Consider the following 18,401-nt stretch of genomic DNA (forward strand, 5'->3'; position numbering starts at 1 on the left):
GACGCTAAACCTAGACTTATCAGATGGGTTCTCTTGCTACAAGCATTTGATTTGCACGTTGTCGACACGAAGGGTGCTGATAACCCCGTAGCAGATAACTTGTCTAGGTTAGAGAACATTCTTGATGACCCACAACCTATTGATGATAGCTTTCCCGATGAGCAATTGAATGTCATCAATACTTCACGTAGTGCACCGTGGTATGCTGATTATGCAAACTATATTGTTGCCAAATATATACCACCTAGTTTCACATACCAGCAAAAGAAGAAATTCTTCTTTGACTTGAGACATTACTATTGGGATAATCCTCACCTTTATAAGGAAGGAGTAGATGGTGTTATTAGACGTTGTGTACCTGAACATGAACAGGGACAGATCCTCCAGAAGTGTCACTCCGAGGCCTACGGAGGACACCATGCCCGAGATAGAACTGCACACAAGGTATTGCAATCAAGTTTCTATTGGCCCACATTCTTCAAGGATGCCCGTAAGTTTGTCTTGTCTTGTGACGAATGTCAAAGAATAGGTAATATCAATAAACGTCAGGAAATGCCTATGAACTATTCACTTGTCATTGAACCATTTGATGTCTGGGGCTTTGATTATATGGGACCTTTTCCAGAATCCAACGGGTATACTCGTATCCTAGATGTTGTTGACTACGTCAGTAAGTGGGTAGAAGCTATCCCCACTAGTAGTGTTGATCACAACACTTCTATCAGGATGCTTAAAGAAGTAATTTTCCCTAGATTTGGAGTCCCTAGATATCTGATGACCGACGGTGGTTCACATTTCATTCATGGTGCTTTCCGTAAAATGCTTGCTAAGTATGATGTGAACCATAGAATTGTGCCCCCCTATCACCCTCAGTCCAGTGGTCAAGTAGAGCTAAGCAATAGAGAGATTAAACTAATTCTGCAAAAGACTATCAACAGGTCTAGAAAGAATTGGTCTAAGAAGCTCGATGATGCACTGTGGGCTTATAGGACTGCCTATAAGAATCCCATGGGCATGTCTCCTTACAAAATGGTGTACGGTAAAGCATGTCATTTACCTCTTGAGCTAGAGCATAAAGCTTATTGGGCAATCATAGAGCTCAAGTTTGATTTCAAACTTGCTGGTGAGAAGAGGTTATTTGACATTAGCTCGCTTGATGAATGGAGAGCTTAGGCATATGAAAATGCCAAGTTGTTCAAACAAAAGGTTAAGAGGTGGCATGATAAGAGGATACAAAAGTGTGAGTTCAATGTAGGTGATTATATCTTGCTATATAATTCTCTTTAAGATTTTTTGCAGGCAAGCTTCTCTCTAAATGGGAAGGTCCCTATATTGTTGAGGAAGTATATAGTTCCGGTGCTATCAAGATGAACAACATGGAAGGTAATTGTCCGAGAGTTGTAAATGGGCAGAGAATCAAGCATTATATCTCAGGTACTCCCATAAATGTTGAAAGCAATATCATCAATACCATAACTCCGGAAGAATACCTAAGGGATATTTATCAGCCTGTTTCAGACTCCGAAAACGAAGAGGTATGTGATTCGGTAAGAAAACAAACTCCAAAACTTTTCCAGTAGGAATTTTTCTCCGTTTTGGAATTTTTGAAAAAATAGAAAAATTGGACGTAGTCCGGAAAGCGCGTCAGGAGGCGACAAGCCTGCTAGACACGGGGCCACCCCCTGACCACGCGTGGGGGCTTGTGGCCACCTCGTGTGTCTCCCGGACTCCGTTTTCGCGCGGAGTACTCCTTATGGTCTGAAAAAAAATCATTATATATTCTCCCGAAAGGTCTGACCCTCGTATCACGCGAATTTCCTTTGTTTTCGTTTTGAGCCTGTTTCTGTTGCAGATCTAGATTGCTATGACATCCCCAAAAGCTCTCAAGGACAAAATCTTCGAGACGGTCATCAATCCCTACCTCACGGGAGTGCTGCAACACCCTCGATCTATCGAGATGCGTGAGGGGATGTTGCACATCCGTGATGTTTAGGGGCCCAAGAAGACCGGGAGAGTGGAGGCGAGGCTCAAAGCAATGGAGCAACAGGTCTTCAAGTGCCAAGGGATGGTGGAGCGTGGACTAAACGCCAACCCCATGATGATAACGGAGGTCAACAACAAGCACAAGATTGATGCCAATGACATTGGGAAGCACCTCTCCAGGATCTATGACAGGATTGATCACCTCCAAGCCTAGATCTATGACCTGCAGAACCAAAACTGTGAGTACGAGTATAGATTTAATCAATACGGTTGGCTGTAGATTTGAGGATTCCGGAGACTCGTTCATCTTTCCATGATGGAGCACCTATGCCTTGGAAGACGGAGGATCAAACCCATGTTGCAACAACGCCATCACCATCACCTCTAAAGGAAGACAACTGAGCATGGGTATGGGCAATCCCCTTGGCTTGTGCCGAACTTGGGGGAGTTGCCCCGGTATCGTATCACCATCACATCTTTTGCCTTTACCTTTGTTTTAGTTTGTTCTTTTTCAGTTTTCTTTTTCTCTAGTAGAATAAAAGTCTTAGTGTTTTAGTCTGGAGTTTTGCTTTGTGTCAGCCCCGATGTATTCGAGCTCGTGAGCCATATAATAAAGAGTGTCTTAGTTGAGGGCTTTGTCTCTTGCCATGATCAAAAGAGTGAGAAAAGAACAAAAGCATGAAAGATCATGTAATGATCTTATGGGAAGGGATGGCTTCACATATAAAAAGAATGATGATTGAAACTTGTTGAGGGTAGACAACCGTAGACCTTGGTCATTGTTGCAATTAATAGGAAGTGATAAAGAAGGAGAGGTCCACATATAAATACATCATTTTTGACACCATCTATGATTATGAACACTCACTAAACTATTACATGCTTAGAAGTAGATGTTGGACAAGGAAGACAACATAATGAATTGTGTTTCCTTGGTTCCGAACAATGTTATATGATTAGAGATCCTTTAGCATGTGACGATTGCTTCCACCTCATATTAGCCAAAACTCCCGCACCAAGTAGAGATACTACTTGTGCATCCATAAACCTTCAACCCAGTTTTGCCATGAGAGTCCACCATACCTACCTATGGATTGCATAAGATCCCTCAAGTAAGTTGTCATCGGTGCAAGCAATAAAAATTGCTCCCCAATATGTATGATCTATTAGTGTGTGGAAAATAAGCTTTGTACAAACCTGCGATGAGGAAGACATAAAAGCGACGGACTGCATAATAAATTTCTTTATCATAGGAGGCAATATAAAGTAACGTTCCTCCGCACTAAGAGGACACGCATCCAAACCTCAAAAGTGCATGACAACCTCTGCTTCCCTCTGCGAAGGGCCTATCTTGTACCTTTACGTTTTGCCCTTGAAAGAGTCATGGTGATCTTCACCAATTCCTTGTTTCGCCTTTATCTTGGCTAACGTCATATGCTAGGGAAATATCTATATTCATATGTCAGCTTGGAGGTAAGCATTCATGAATTATTATTGTTGACATTACCCTTGAGGTAAGCAGTTGGGAGGCAAAACTGTAAGCCCCTATCTTTCTCTGTGTTCAGCTGATACTTTGATCTCATGAGTACCACATAAGTCGTAGCAATTGTAGAGAACGAAAAGATGATTGATTATGTGGATTTGCTTTATAAGCTCTTATTTGACTCTTTCTGATGTGGTGATAAATTGCAATTGCTTCAATGACTAAAAGCTATCGGTTGCTAATTCTCAGTAAGGTTCTTGATCCATACTTTACTTTGTGAAGGAATTGTAACTTTAGCATGAGAGATTATATGTTAGTATTGTTGCTCTCATCATGATCATGATGCCTGCATGTTCGTATCTTGTTTTGTCGACACCTCTCTCCCTAAACATCTGGGCATATTTATTGAGCTCGGCTTTCGCTTGAGGACAAGCGAGCTCTAAGCTTGGGGGAGTTGATACGTCCATTTTGCATCATGCTTTCATGTTGATATTTATTGCTTTTTGGGCTGTTATTTCACTTCACGGTACAATACTTATGCCTTTTCTCTCTTATTTTGCAACGTTTACATGAAGAGGGAGAATGTCGGCAGCTGGAATTCTAGCCTGAAAAAGGAGCAAGTTTGAGATGCCTATTCTGGGTAACTCCAAAAGCCGTGAAAATCAACGTGGATTTTTTTGGGAATATATAAAAAATACTGGGCTGAAGAAGTGCTAGAGGAGCGCAACCAGGGGGCCACAAGCCTGGTAGGCGCGGCCTACCCCCCTAGCCGTGCCTAGGGGGCTTGTGAGCTCCCTGTTGGCCCACTGGCACCCCTCTTCTACTATATGAAGGGTTTCGTTCTGAATAAAATCAGGAGGAGGATTTTTGGAGGATTCGCCACTACCACGAGGCGGAACTTGAGCAGAACGAATCAAGAGCTCTCGCAGGACGATCCTGCCGGGGAAACTTCCCTCCCGGAGTGGGAAATCGTCGGCATCGTCATGACCAACACTCCTCTCATCGGAGGGGACTCATCACCATCAACATCTTCATCAACACCATCTCATCTCCAAACCCTAGTTCATCACTTGTAACCAATCTCCGTCTCACGACACCGATTGGTACTTGTAAGGTTGCTAGTAGTGTTAATTACTCTTTGTAGTTGATGCTAGTTGGATTACTTGGTGGAAGAGTTTATGTTCGGATCCTTGATGCTACTCATTACCTCTCTGGTCATGAATATGATTTTGATTTGTGAGTAGTTACTTTTGTTCCTGAGGACATAGGATAAGTCATGCTAATAGTAGTCATGTGAATTTGGTATTCGTTCGATATTTTGATGTGTTGTATGTTGTTTTTCCTCTAGTGGTGTTACGTGAACGTCGACTACATAACACTTCACCATTATTTGGGCCTAGAGGAAGGCATTGGGAAGTAGTAAGTAGATGATGGGTTGCTAGAGTGACAGAATCTTAAACCCTAGTTTATGCGTTGCTTCGTAAGGGGCTGATTTGGATCCACTAGTTTAATGCTATGGTTAGACTTTGTCTTAATTCTTCTTTTGTAGTTGCGGATGCTTGCGAGAGGGGTTAATCATAAGTGGGATGCTTTTCCAAGTAACGAATGCGAAACATATGAACATGATGAAAACTAGCATGACAGAAAATCCCGTGTGTCCTCGGGAGCGTTTTTCCTCCTATAAGACTTTGTCCAGGCTTGTCCCTTGCTACAAAAGGGATTGGGCCACTTTGCTGCACCGTTGTTACTGTTGTTACTTGTTGCTTGCTACGAATCATTTCACCACACAACTACTTGTTACCGATAATTTCAGTGCTTGCAGATATTACCTTGCTGAAAACTACTTGTCAGATCCTTCTGCTCCTCGTTGGGTTCGACACTCTTATTTATCGAAAGGACTACGATAGATCCCCTATACTTGTGGGTCATCACGCTACTGCTACCGTAGCTATAGCGCGTTTTTGGAAAATGCGCTACTGATACCTTGACATAACCCCCACTACCTCTGATTCTTTCCTCTACCCCATTCCCCATTTGGTCCGTGTCCCCTCCGTTGCCCTCCGCCGCACTCCGTCACCCTCCACCGCCCTCCATCGTCACCCCTGCACCGTCCATCGCCCTCCGTCCCATCTGTCACCGCCCTTCGCCCTCCGGCTCCCCGCCCGCCGGCATCTCCCCGGTGCTCCACCTCACCGTTGGCATCTCCCCCGAGCTCCACCTTGCCACCGTCATTTCCCCCGAGCTCCACCTCGCTGATGACATCTCCCCTAGCCCCTTGTAAGTCCTCCGGCCCTCCTTTTCTCTCTGTCTCTTTGCAAAGGTTAATTTAGTTAGGTTAAGTTACTTAGGTTAATTTAGTTCGGTTATTGTTATTAGGTTCTTGTTGCTATTAGGTTCTTATGTTAAGTTGCTGAGGATAATTCATTTAAGTTGCTTAGGTTAATTTTTATTAGGTTCTTAGGTTAAGTTACTTAGGTTAATTTTTATTAGGTTCTTAGTTTGCAAATTTTTCTTCAAGTTCCATATAGGCTATTTAAAGAAAAAACAGAATTGATTAACACTAGTTCCAAATATTGCTTCAAGTTCTATATTTTTCTTCCTCTTATATGCAAATTTGAAGTGGACATGTGATATGTGGACATGTGATTTTTCCATGTGATATTTGGAATTTGGACATGTGATATTTGGAATTTGGACATGTCATATTTGAACATGTCATATTTTGGACATGTGATATGTGGAAAATGATGGTTATGTGCAGGGTAAATGATCCGAGTGGCCTATGTTTCCCCGAAATGTTGATTCATTTGCCTTCCGGTGAATTTCAGGCGCTCGATATGTCTACCTTTTTTTGCAAAGGTCAATCCGTAATTTCCCATGAATTTTGGTATGACTTGTGCTAGACGTAGGCATATCGAGTGTCGGGATTTGGTGTGACGGGAATCAAACGGCATTACGGGAAACCATAGAGCTTTTTATATCATTACTCATTTTATTATAGTTTTAGAATTAAAAAAGGAGACTTAATCATAGAAAACATGTCGAACAACGAAGAAACCAAGCCTTCTAACCATGATGCCGACGAGATGGATTATGAGGGTGAATAACAGCACCTCGACTTTTTTTGTGCTAAGCAGAGTCAAGGTTTGCGGAGCAGCCTCGATGATGGTACTGACACCAACATCGACACCGACGGCTCCGACACCGCTGGCGGCTCTGAGACCGGCGGGGAAGGTCCTAGCGGGGAAAATACTGACGTGGAAGGTACCGGCGCTGAAGCTACTACCGAAAAGAAGCAGAAGAAGCAGAGGATACGAAAACCTAACAAACTCCGCATTGGACGAGTGGTGATCACAAAGATGGCCCCTAGCAAATTTGAACCATTAGAGCCGGAAGAACCTCGCAAGTGTTATGGGAACCAAGTAGGATGTATCCTACGGGAATGCGTGAGCATCAACGATGATGACTTAAGGAGTAAGGAACATTTGAGGTAGTTGCTCCTAACGAAGTTGCACAAGAGATTAAAGTTCCCCGATCGGGATGATAGCATAGAACAACCATGGGATGATCCGAAGATGAAAAATATTAAGGATCACACCATGGGTATGTTCAAGAATTATTTGGCCTCCTAGAAACAGAGGGTGAAACGAGCTATTGAGGATGAGTAACCCCTGTCCACGATTCTCGAGGAAAATCAGACACTTACGGAAGATTGGTTCCAAAAGTTCAAAGACAGTTGCGCTACCGAGGCAGCCAAGGCTAAGGCTGCGAAATTCAAGAGCCTTCATCAAAGGAACACGGGGAACCAACGCCTCGGAAGCCGTGGATACCTTGGCAAAAGGCCCATATGGGATAAGGAGGACGCGGAACGTGAAGCCGCGAGTATCCCAGACCCCTTCGCGAAGTCCACGATTCGCGAAGTTCAGGGCCTCCTACAAGTGGGACAAGGAAAAGACGGGTTTTTACATGGACCCGATCACAAGGAAATTTATTAGAATACTTATAAATATTATTTTACCACTTACATTTAGCTTCTCATCAAGTGGACCACAAATTCGTAAACGGTTCACGTTCCTTCTACATGAGAAGCAACACTAGCTTGCAGCCGAAAGCCAGTCTTCATCGATGAGGTCCAAGTGGGACACCCCTCTCAACCGGGCCTCGAACAAACTTAAGGGACTCCCTTTGTACCAAAGGACGCAATATGGACGTCTGCACGGTGCTGGAGACCATGCCATGTGGAAGGTCTTTTACAACGATGGCCCGGAGGCCAAGAAGCAGAAAAAGAAGTTTAGTCAGGCGGACATCATTAACAAAAAGGTGAAGCTTGTGTTCTAGAAAAAAGTAGCCGAGGACACAAAAAAGCAGCCGAGGAGAAAAATGAGTTGCTACAGCAAGAAGTCGCTGCAGCTGTAGATGTGTGTAGAAATGATTTTCCTACTAACTTGATCCCTGCTATCATCAAGTGGACGAAGGAAAATCCAGACAAGACGGTACATGATTTACCCATGCCCGGTTTCGTCAGGAGCAACTCGGTGAACAACACCACCGCAGTATCACCTGCTTACGCAACCGTGCCTGCTCCCACACCCGCACTCGCACCCGCTCATAGCAGCCCGTCATCAGTCTCTGGTGCGCTAGGTGGGCCTTCGTGTATGGCTAAGCTTGACGCCCTCACGGTAATTACATGTCGCACCAACATATATCAAGAATATTTCATTTTCATTGCCTTTCAGATGTTTTACGCCACGAACATATGTTTGCAGGCCGATGAAACCCCATGCACCGTACTCTACTTTATCAAAGGACAGAAGGTGGACGTGGGAAAGGCGGTGCTAACGAAGACCTTGGAACTCACGTTCCATAGCCAGCCGATGCCCGGTGAGCTCTTCAGGGTTACCTTGTTAAGTGTGAAATCGAGTTACAAGGATTTGCCTCCTCTAGTACGGCTAGGGGGAGAGGACCAAGAGACCCTGCCGCGGGCCGCGGTGTGGAAACTGCAAGAGTTGTGTGCTACTACGGCCATATAATCTTCTTCATATGGAGCCAGCCGAGAGCACACCAATAACCACACATCAACAAGCAGGTATGAACACCATCACCCCGCCTACACAATTACCAGCGCGTGTAGTGCCGGGTGAGAGAGGCGAACGACATGATGAAGGGGGTCCAATAGTGGCTAATGTAATCGCCCCCGTAGAACAAAGAATGGATGAGGAGATGGACGAGACCCTCTTTGGTTCCTCAATACACACGCCTATGCCGGTGACTTAGATATGATGAGTCAGCCATATGACGACTCAGGCTATCAGCATGCTAATGAGGATATGGATGGTTTGCCCGAGCACGAATGTCCTAGCAGGGATTGCAAGAAGTATCTCTTCATGGAATCCTCATAGGACACGCGTGAAGATGCCACCTCAACACAGGCTCAACTAGCTGAGGGTCATACAGTGCTTAGCCTGACAACACTGGGGCAGGGGTTAAGGAAGTGTCTGGAAGGTCAGCCCAAGAGAAAGGAGAGGAAGAGACCGGGGAAGAGAGGCTTTCCTACCTACAAACAAGCTAGAGCACATAGCAGCGAGATGGCGGATTTTGTAGAGCGCGTACCTATCAAAGGTGCAACCATGTTCCATGTCACGGTCAAGCCTATGCTACCACCGAAACCACTAGAGGCAATATCAGGGGATCTCAGGAGACTGCACGACTATGTGCTGTCGACTGAGAAAAGCCTACTAGCCTCGAAGGATCCTCGATATCCGACATGCGCGGCTCGTGTGGCCGAGGGGAAGTGCTACACCGACACACGACCCGCGGAGGTGTTCTTCTTGTGGTTTGAGCATATCTTCGAGACGTTTCTGACAAGGCAGCTCGATGGTACAATCATCCACCTTTTTGCGCTACATATGAGCTCCATCATGAAGAGAGTAGAAGTCTCTCAAATTTGTGTGGCGGATCCATACTATATGCACAAGTCCTCCTTGACTCTCGATGACTTTGAGCATAAAACTGCTAGGGAGTACCTGAAAAACTTCATGGTAGAAAATAAGGACCAGGAAATTGTCCTCCTGCCTTATCATCCAAAGTAAGTCAGTGCCGAACAACCCTTTCGTACATTTCAATCATTCCTTCTCGCTAAAATGGAGAATAATTTGAGGTGCTTTTTCCCCGCAGCAACGGGCACACCGTCCTTATCGTTCTTTACCCACGATTCACCCATGTCATGTATTTCGACCCTACCAGAAACTACGAGAAGAAGGACCACACCCATGTAATGAATATTCTAGATGACACTCTCCAAGGCTTTAGCTTGAGGGGTGGCTACGTGCAGATCAGGAGATAAAGGAACAAGAAGAAGGGTTTCTATCATAAAACTAACTTATGTTGCATCCACATCCCAAAACCAAGCAAGAAGATGGATTCTACCTCCTACATTTTATGATGGAGCTCAGAAGGGATTACCAAAAGCTTCGCATGACAGGCAGAAACAATGATCATATCCGCAAGTGGGTAGAATCTCATGGAGAAGCCGATTATAAACTTAGAGATGACTTCCTTCGCATACAGAGGGATATCACAAGCTGTCGTCCGAACTCGCATAGGCATGCAACGTTGGGACCTCACGCTGTTCGTGAAGCTAGGGTGCATCCTCGATGATTTGGAAAGATGGAACTTCTAGTGATTTACTATATGTTTTGGTTGAACTTGTATAGTTTCTATAGCAATGAAACTTTGTGATGTCCACGGTCCCTACCGAGCTTGCGTAATGCTACTTTGTTAGTTTGGGTACGATGACTTGCGTAATTCTAGTTAATTAGTTTGCGTATGATGAAACTGCGTTGATTATTTATCTGTTTACTATACGTTGCATCTAGTTGCTAACCTTTTCTTTTCCGTGTTGCTCAAGTATATTTTGTTGCATATGATTGCCCATTCTCTTGATGAAGATGCATCTCTAATAGGTACCTAGATTCTTGATGGCGAAGAAGCAGTGCTACGTCGTGTACCAAGGGAAGGTTCCAGGAGTGTACGACGAGTGCCCTGAGTGTCAGGCGCAAGTCGAGGGGGTCTCGGGTGCCAGCCATAAAGGCTTCAAAAGCAGACAAGAAGCAAAAACTAGTTACTTGAGGTACATGCTAGCGCGAGAGAGGACTCATAACCGTCGCCTCATAATTGCATAGTTCCGCTCTCACTCATAGTGATATCTCTTCTCGTGTATATCATTGTTTGGATGGATGACGATGTAGTTGCAAGTATTCGAGACTTGTATCGCTATTTTCGATTTGATGACGAGAGACCACTTTGTGTTCGATGATGATTATGATGATGACATGATTTGATGAGACTATTTGTATGTATATGCTATGATTACATTTGTATGTGTATGATGATGACATTTGTATGTGCTAAAGATTATTGTATAAAGCCTGTTCAAATACAAAACAAATATGTAGAAAAAAAAATCAAAAACCCCTACCAATAGCGCGGCTTAGTAAAGCTCGCTACGGCTACGCATGTATAGCAGCAGCAAGTTTATGTAAAGATCGCTACTGCTACGCATGTATAGCAGCAACGTGTTTATGTAAAGTTCGCTACCTCTACGCACGTAGAGCAGTAGCGTGGGCAAACACCCGCTACTGCTACATTTTAGCTGTAGCGCGGGCGGACCCGTGCTACTACTAAAGGTTAGCTGTAGCACTGTATCAGTAGCGCGGGAGCCCGCACTACTAATACGCCTAAAACCCGCGTTACTGCTAGGCTTTTCCCTAGTAGTGCAAGTCACAACTCCGTCACATCAACATCATATAGATTCCAAAAATATCCACGCGATCCTAAAAAAATTTGGAGTGAGAAGAGGAGTAGAATTAAAATTATTATGTCAAGATTCCTCACCAGAGCATAGAAGATGAGAAAAAAGAATCCTGCTCTCCGATATATAACTAGAATCACAAGACTCGACTCGGCCAAGTTCGATCAATCAAAGGGGCTCCTAAGTCCGTACTGCTGTGATACCAACTTGTAACGCCCAAGATACGGTCCTATCCTTATTTTGGCATGAGGGCTTCGACAGGGATAGCAACGCATCTCGTCGTTTCGAAAGAATGGATATCGTTACAAGTACATGTACTTAAAAGATGAGTATAAGGAGTTGGCTTACACTCACCACAAGCTACATCAAGTTGACATTAATACAACAACATACAGTCATCATGAAGAAGAGCAAGGTCTGACTACAGATGAAAATAAACAATAAAAGAACGACGTCCATCCTTGCTATCCCACGCTGCCGGCCTGGAACCCATCCTAGATCGAAGAAGAAGAAGAAGAAGAAGAAGAAGAAGAAGAAGAAGAAGAAGAAACTCCAAATAGCACAATCAGCGTGCTCACATCAAAGTAACTCTTTACGTGTACCTGCAACTGGTGTTGTAGTAATATGTGAGCCACAGGGGACTCAGCAATCTCATTTCCAAAGGTATCAACACTAGCAAAGCTTAATGGGTGAGGTATGGTTAAGTGGTGAGGCTGTAGCAAGCGACTAAGCATTTATTTGAGGTGGCTAACTTACGAGTACAAAAAGAAGAGGGGGTTGATCTGCACATAACGGACGTAAGCTACTAATGATTAAATGAATGATCCTGAGCACCTACTTAGATCAGACATAACCCCACCATGTCCTCGATCGGAGAAGGAGCTCATGAAAGAGACAGTGTCGGTTACACACACAGTTGGCAAGTTTTAATTAAGTTTACTTCGAGTTATCTAGAATCGAATGTGAAGCAAAGTGTCCAAGTTTGCCACATAACCGCGGGCACGACTTTCCGAAAGATTTAACCGTGCAGGGGTGCTCCAACTAGTACATCACAAACTACCACACGCTGCGACGGAATAATCTCGATCAGGAAAACCCGTGATTTCCTCGCGTTCCTATTGGAAAACCTCAACATCGAGATAGCCCAAAGTACCCTCGGAATCCCACGCACGAGACGCTTGAGAAAGGTAAAACAAGTCCATGAAAGCCGCCCGGCGTATGTCGTTCTCAGGACACAACGGATAAGCTACGCGTACGAAGGCCAAATCAAAATCCCCGAGTTGCCCCGGGTGGCCCCGCACAGTGCTTTATTTTGGACTATCACTGGCTCCCCTTTATTATGTTGAATTACTCCTCAGGTTCATGACGCCCTATGTTTTCAGTATTAATAGAATTATTCTGTTGGGAAAATATAGTACCAACGTTGGGCCTTGCCAGACCAGCTTTATCCCAAAACGAAAGTCAAGGGGGCCCCATAACAACCGCAAGCATGTTAAGAGCGCTCATTTATGGAACATAACACCGATAGCCGAAACTAAGGCGGCAAAGGTGAAACAAAACACCAGGCTAGAAGGCCAAGCCTTCCACCTTTTACCAAGTATATAGGTGCATGAAATTAATTAGCAATAATATGGTGATATAACAAGGAACCCATGTTAATACATGGAAGCAACTTCACCTGCAACTAGCAACGCTAACACATGGTTAAGAAAGCGGTAACATAGCCAATCAGTGGTTTGCTAGGTTGTGAACAGGTTGAAGGTTTTCATGACAATGTTGAGAGGCTAACATTTAACAACTGGTAGGCAGCGAGACATAGTGACAGAAACGAAACAACTAGCATGGCAATGATAGTAATGGTATCTAGGGAAATGTTTAGCTTGCTTTTGATCCCGCTTGGAAGAAGAACACATCCGTGAAGCGGATGAACCGACGTAGTCGAACGGATCCTCACACTCCGAAGCAGATCCGGACTCTATCAAGAAGGAGCAAATCGGAAACAAGAATCAACACACGATTTTCACCATGGCACGTGCACTATATGATGCACAACCTAATATGATGCATGCCCATTTCAATTATGCAAGGCATGGCATGGCAATTCACAACAATCAAACACTACACATTGAGTGAAGCTCAATATGCAACGAGTTGCATATGGACGAAACTCCACATACGAATTATTTAGTTCACTCTTGTTTATGTACACAACAATGTGAAATGTTGTTAATCATGGCAAGGGGTGAAGCACAAATAACCTACCTATATGGGCATTTTAAATGAGGCCGGAAACGACATATAGCATTGCCGAAACGACCCCATGCACAAAGTTGGCAATCTGTCCAGATTTGTCCTCAACATATTTTATGTTTGTTAAACCACAAAACAAAGTGTTTCACATGATTTTATTCATCGTTCTAGTCCATTTACCTATATGGATCAACTCCAACGGAGCTACGATTAATTAACTATGAACTAAACCGTATTTAACACGTTGTCACAAAAACCAACGCAAACATCACAGATAACAGTTTTAAATATGCATGTGAGTTGGAAAATATTAATCTACACGAATTTCTACACATTTTACATATCTACGATTTTTACATACGACGCATAGTTTAAAAGTTACGGGCGTTTTAAGAATATGCATCTAATCTGTGATTTTAAAATTCCTGGGTTAATTCCACAAATTTGTAGCGCTACAGAAATAAAATACACGAGCCGAATATGGCCACTAATGGGCTAACTAACATGGGCGGGGGATAAAAAAACACGCCTCGGGTGGGGCTTTAGGGCAGCTCACCGTGGGCCTAAACAAGCCGGATCTGGAGGAGATGCGGCCGACGTGGGCCTGGTGGGCCACGTCGCGAGAGTCCCACGCAGGGCGCTGCGGGAGGGCGAGGTTGGAGGCATCGTGCTCCTCCCGCTGGAGCGAAGCTAGGAGGCCACGACGGCGGCTCCAGCAAGGCACGAGGACCGGCGGGGTCGGGGTCCCCGGGTGGTAGATTTGGCGAGGAGGGGCCGGCTCCGGCGAACCACGACGACGGGCGACACTGGCGGCCGGAGTAGGAGGGCAGCGGTGCAGGTCTAGCGATGACATGGAAAAGCTGATAATGCCGATGGCAGATTCAAGGCGAGGCGACAGCAGGGCTTGCCAGAGCTCCGGTGGCGGTGACCTCGGTGGGCTCCAGTGGTGCAATTTCGGCGATGGCCAGCGATTGGCGCGCGGCACACGAGCTACGTCTAGTGCGGGAATGGAAGGAGGAGGAGCTTGAGGAGGCTACTCGTGACGGCAGCGGATCCGGGCCTGGGTCGGGTCTCAGATCGGCTTCGCGGGACCGGTGCCACAGGAGGAGGTAGGAGTGGTGCTGGGTGGCGGCTGGCTAGGGTTTCGGGCATGAATCTCAAGGAGAGGAGGGTTAGGTGTCCAAAATTAGGGAGGGGTGTTTAAATAGGATTTGGGGCTAGGTTAGGGGGATTTGGCATCCGATTTCAACCACGTGATCGTGATCGAACAACCCCGGACGCGGGGATGGTATTGACGGGCTAGGTGGGTTGTGTAACCATGATGGGATGAGAAAAGAGATCAGTTTGCGGGCCAACACGATATTATTAAAACACTGAAAAATGTCCGACGATAATCTGATGACGGTGCCGCTACATTCGATCGTTTTCGCTGTCAAATTTGGCAGGCAGCCTACCTACTAATATTAAGACCACACGCCAAGTTTCAACCCAATCTGAGAATATTTTTTGGACACCTTTAAAAACAATATTTTATCGATGCCGCGGGCGCGGGCGTGTGTGATTGGACTCGAAACAGTCAATGACAAAACGGAGAGAACCGACAACTAATAACGGGTGCAAGTTTATAAAACTGCCATCAACAGAGTGATGATGCAATGCATATGATGCGCATGATGCGATGATGAGGGTTATGTAGATCATATTCTTCCCTTGCATATCAATCTAGTTGGTTTGTTTTGCATCTTCTCAAAATCTTTCCATCTTTTCAATTTTTGTGCCCTTTTCCTACCGAAGTTCTCCTGAATTGTGTTTGAATCCTTTGCTTGTTTCTCATATCATCCTTCAGCTCTTTGCAACCTTCAAGATTCATTGGTTTCACTCATTTGTCAAAGAAGCGACTAAGTTTTACCTCTTGCTCTTCTCTTCCTCCCTCCCCCTTTCATTCTTAGATCTCGGGGCGAGATCTCTTATTATTGTAGGAGAGTTGTGACAGCCCGACACCGACGCTCCAGAAGATTCCCCTTTTATTCCATTGTCGTCGTGCAATAAGTTTGTGTGTCGCATTCATCATCGCATCATGCACATCATCTACATTACATGGGCACTCCATTCCTGCAAGTTTTCGAACATGCATCCGTTAGTAGTTGTCGGTTCTCTCCCTTTTCGGCATTGGCCGTTTTGAGCCAACCACACACGCACGCGCCCGCGACATCAATAAAATATTATTTTCAAAGTGCATATAAAATATTCTCGGATTGGGTTGAAACTTGGTGTGCGGTCTTTATATATTGTAGGTAGACCGCCAGCAAATTTTGTCGCAACCGGAGTCCGTTTGATACTCAAACGGTTGACCATAGAGGCACCGTCATCGGTTTATGGTCGGGCATTTTTCGGTGTTTTAAAATCTCGTTGCCGGGATGCAAACTTCCCTCTCATCCCTACATAGCCCAACTACACAGCCCATTAGAGCCAACTAGCCACTTCCTCCGTTCGTGGTTGTCGGATCGCGATCGGACGGACGAGGTCCACCCCACCATAGCCCAACCCTATGTAAGAACCACCGCATGGTGGAGCTCTCTCACTCCACTAGGGTTTCCCCCTAGCCATTTTTGCAGCCACCCCCAAGAAAACCCCACCTGCAAGCCCACCACCTCCAAATCCCGCTGCCCAAACCCTCTAACTAAATCTGGCCATTGGATTTCCATCTAATGGCTCAGAATAGCCCCAAATCCCACCTACCGGACATGTCTTCGGCCAACCCGGACATGTCCAAGAGACCACTCGGCAATGGAGCCTCCTGCAGCCGCATCCGCCATAGGGAAACCCAACGGGTCCCCGAGGCTCTGCCGGACCGCACCGGTCGCCCGATGCCCGCAGTCGCCGGAGCTCTGCCCCTTTGTCGTACCTCCGGGTGGAACCTCGCCGGCCCCGAGTGGCTCCACCGCCGGCCGAGTTCCCCACCACCTTATGCCTCGCCGCCGGCCACCAGCACCACCCCAGCCATACGGATCCGGCCAGATCCGGTCCGGGGGGGTCATCTCCGGCCATCCCCGCCAGCCCTCGCCTTGCCGGAGATGCCCCACCGTTTCCCCGTCGCGTGAAGTCGCATCTCTACTCACCAGCTCGAGATGGAAGTCGGACGCTCGATTCGGTCGCGTTGACCGCGCATTGGCCCATGGGCCATGCCGGCCCAGCTGCAGCGCCCTTGACCGGCTCAGCGCGGCCCTGACGCCCTCTCTCCTCCAGCCAAGCCTGAGGCCCAGCCCAGCGCACGCCGGCCCACCTCACCCCCTGAACATTCGGCCCACACGAGCTTCAAATCCGGACCGAGGTCGCAAGGTTAGCTATTCCCCGCCCCGCGCGCCTTTTAGTTATCTATCGCCCGTGCATGTTTCGGCCCGAAACTAGTTTCGGCCTATTTAGTTTTTTTAGGTTTGCGAATTTAGTATTTCATAAAAAAACATGATTTTAAAATGCCCATATCTTTTAATCCATGCGTCGGATTGCGACAAGTTAGATATGTAACCTGGCTAGAATTTCGCGTAGCATAATATTTTCCAACTCTCATGCATATTTCGAACTGTTGGATGTGTTGTTTGCATCGGTTTGTGTGTCGACATAATGTAAACGGTTTAGCTCGTAGTTATTTTACTGTAGCTCCATTGGAGATGAGCCATATATGTAGTTGGACTAGAATGACGCGTAGAATCACGTGAACCACTTTGTTTTGCCATTTAACAGACGTAAAAATGTGTTTCGGACAAATCTGGACAGAATTAGAATGTAATACGTGGGGTCGTTTCGGAGATGATATATGTCGTTTCCGGCCTCATTTAAAAATGCTTAGATAGGTAGATTATTTGTGCTTCACCCCTTGCCATCTTTAACATCATTTAACATTTCCATGTAAATAAATGGGAGTGAACTAAACAACGAAATGTGGAGTTCCATCAATATCCAACTCGTTGCATATTGAGCTTCACTTAATGTGTAGCATTTGACTATGTGAATTGCCATGCCCTGCCTTGCATATTTGAAGTTGATCATGCATCATGTCGTGCATGTGTCGTGGTGAATATCGTGTGTTGATGCTTGTTTCTGGTTTGCTTCGTCTCGATAGAGTTCCGCAAGCATGTCAGATTATGAGGATCCGTTCGACTACGTCGGTTCGTGTGCTTCACGAAGTTCTTCTTCTTCCAAGTGGGATCTCCGAAAAGATGATCATTTCCCCAGATATCATTACTATCATTGCCATGCTAGTTGTTTCGTTTCTATTGTTATTTCTCGCTGTCTACCACCTCTTATATATGAGCCTCCCAACAATGCCATGAAATCTTCAACCTTTCTACAGCCTAGCAAACCACTGATTGACTATGTTACCGCTTGTTTAACCTTTGGATAGCGTTGCTAGTTGCAGGTGTAGTTGCTTCCAACTGCAAACATGGGTTCCTTGTTTTAACACCATATTAATTGCTATTTAATGCACCTATATACTTGGTAAAAGGTGGAAGGCTCCCCCTTTCTAGCCTGGTGTTTTGGTCCACCTTTGTCGCCTTAGTTTCCGCTACCGGTGTTATGTTCCATAAATGAGCACACCTAACATGCTTGGGGTTGTTATGGAGACCCCCTAGATTTTTCTTTTGGGATAAAGCTCGTTGGAAAGGCCCAACATTGGTACTAAATTTTCCCAACATAATAATTCCGTAAATACTGAAAACCTAGGGCGTCATGAACCCGAGGAGTAATTCAACATATTACAGCGAGGGCAAGTGCTGATGGTGCTGGTCCAAAACAGACATTGTGCGGGGCAAACCCAGGGCAACTTGGGTGATTTCTATCAGGCCACTGTACGCATAACTTATCCATCGTGTCCTG

This window comes from Hordeum vulgare, chromosome 4H, assembly GCF_904849725.1.
Source record: "Hordeum vulgare subsp. vulgare chromosome 4H, MorexV3_pseudomolecules_assembly, whole genome shotgun sequence".
Classification (NCBI taxonomy): Eukaryota; Viridiplantae; Streptophyta; class Magnoliopsida; order Poales; family Poaceae; genus Hordeum; species Hordeum vulgare.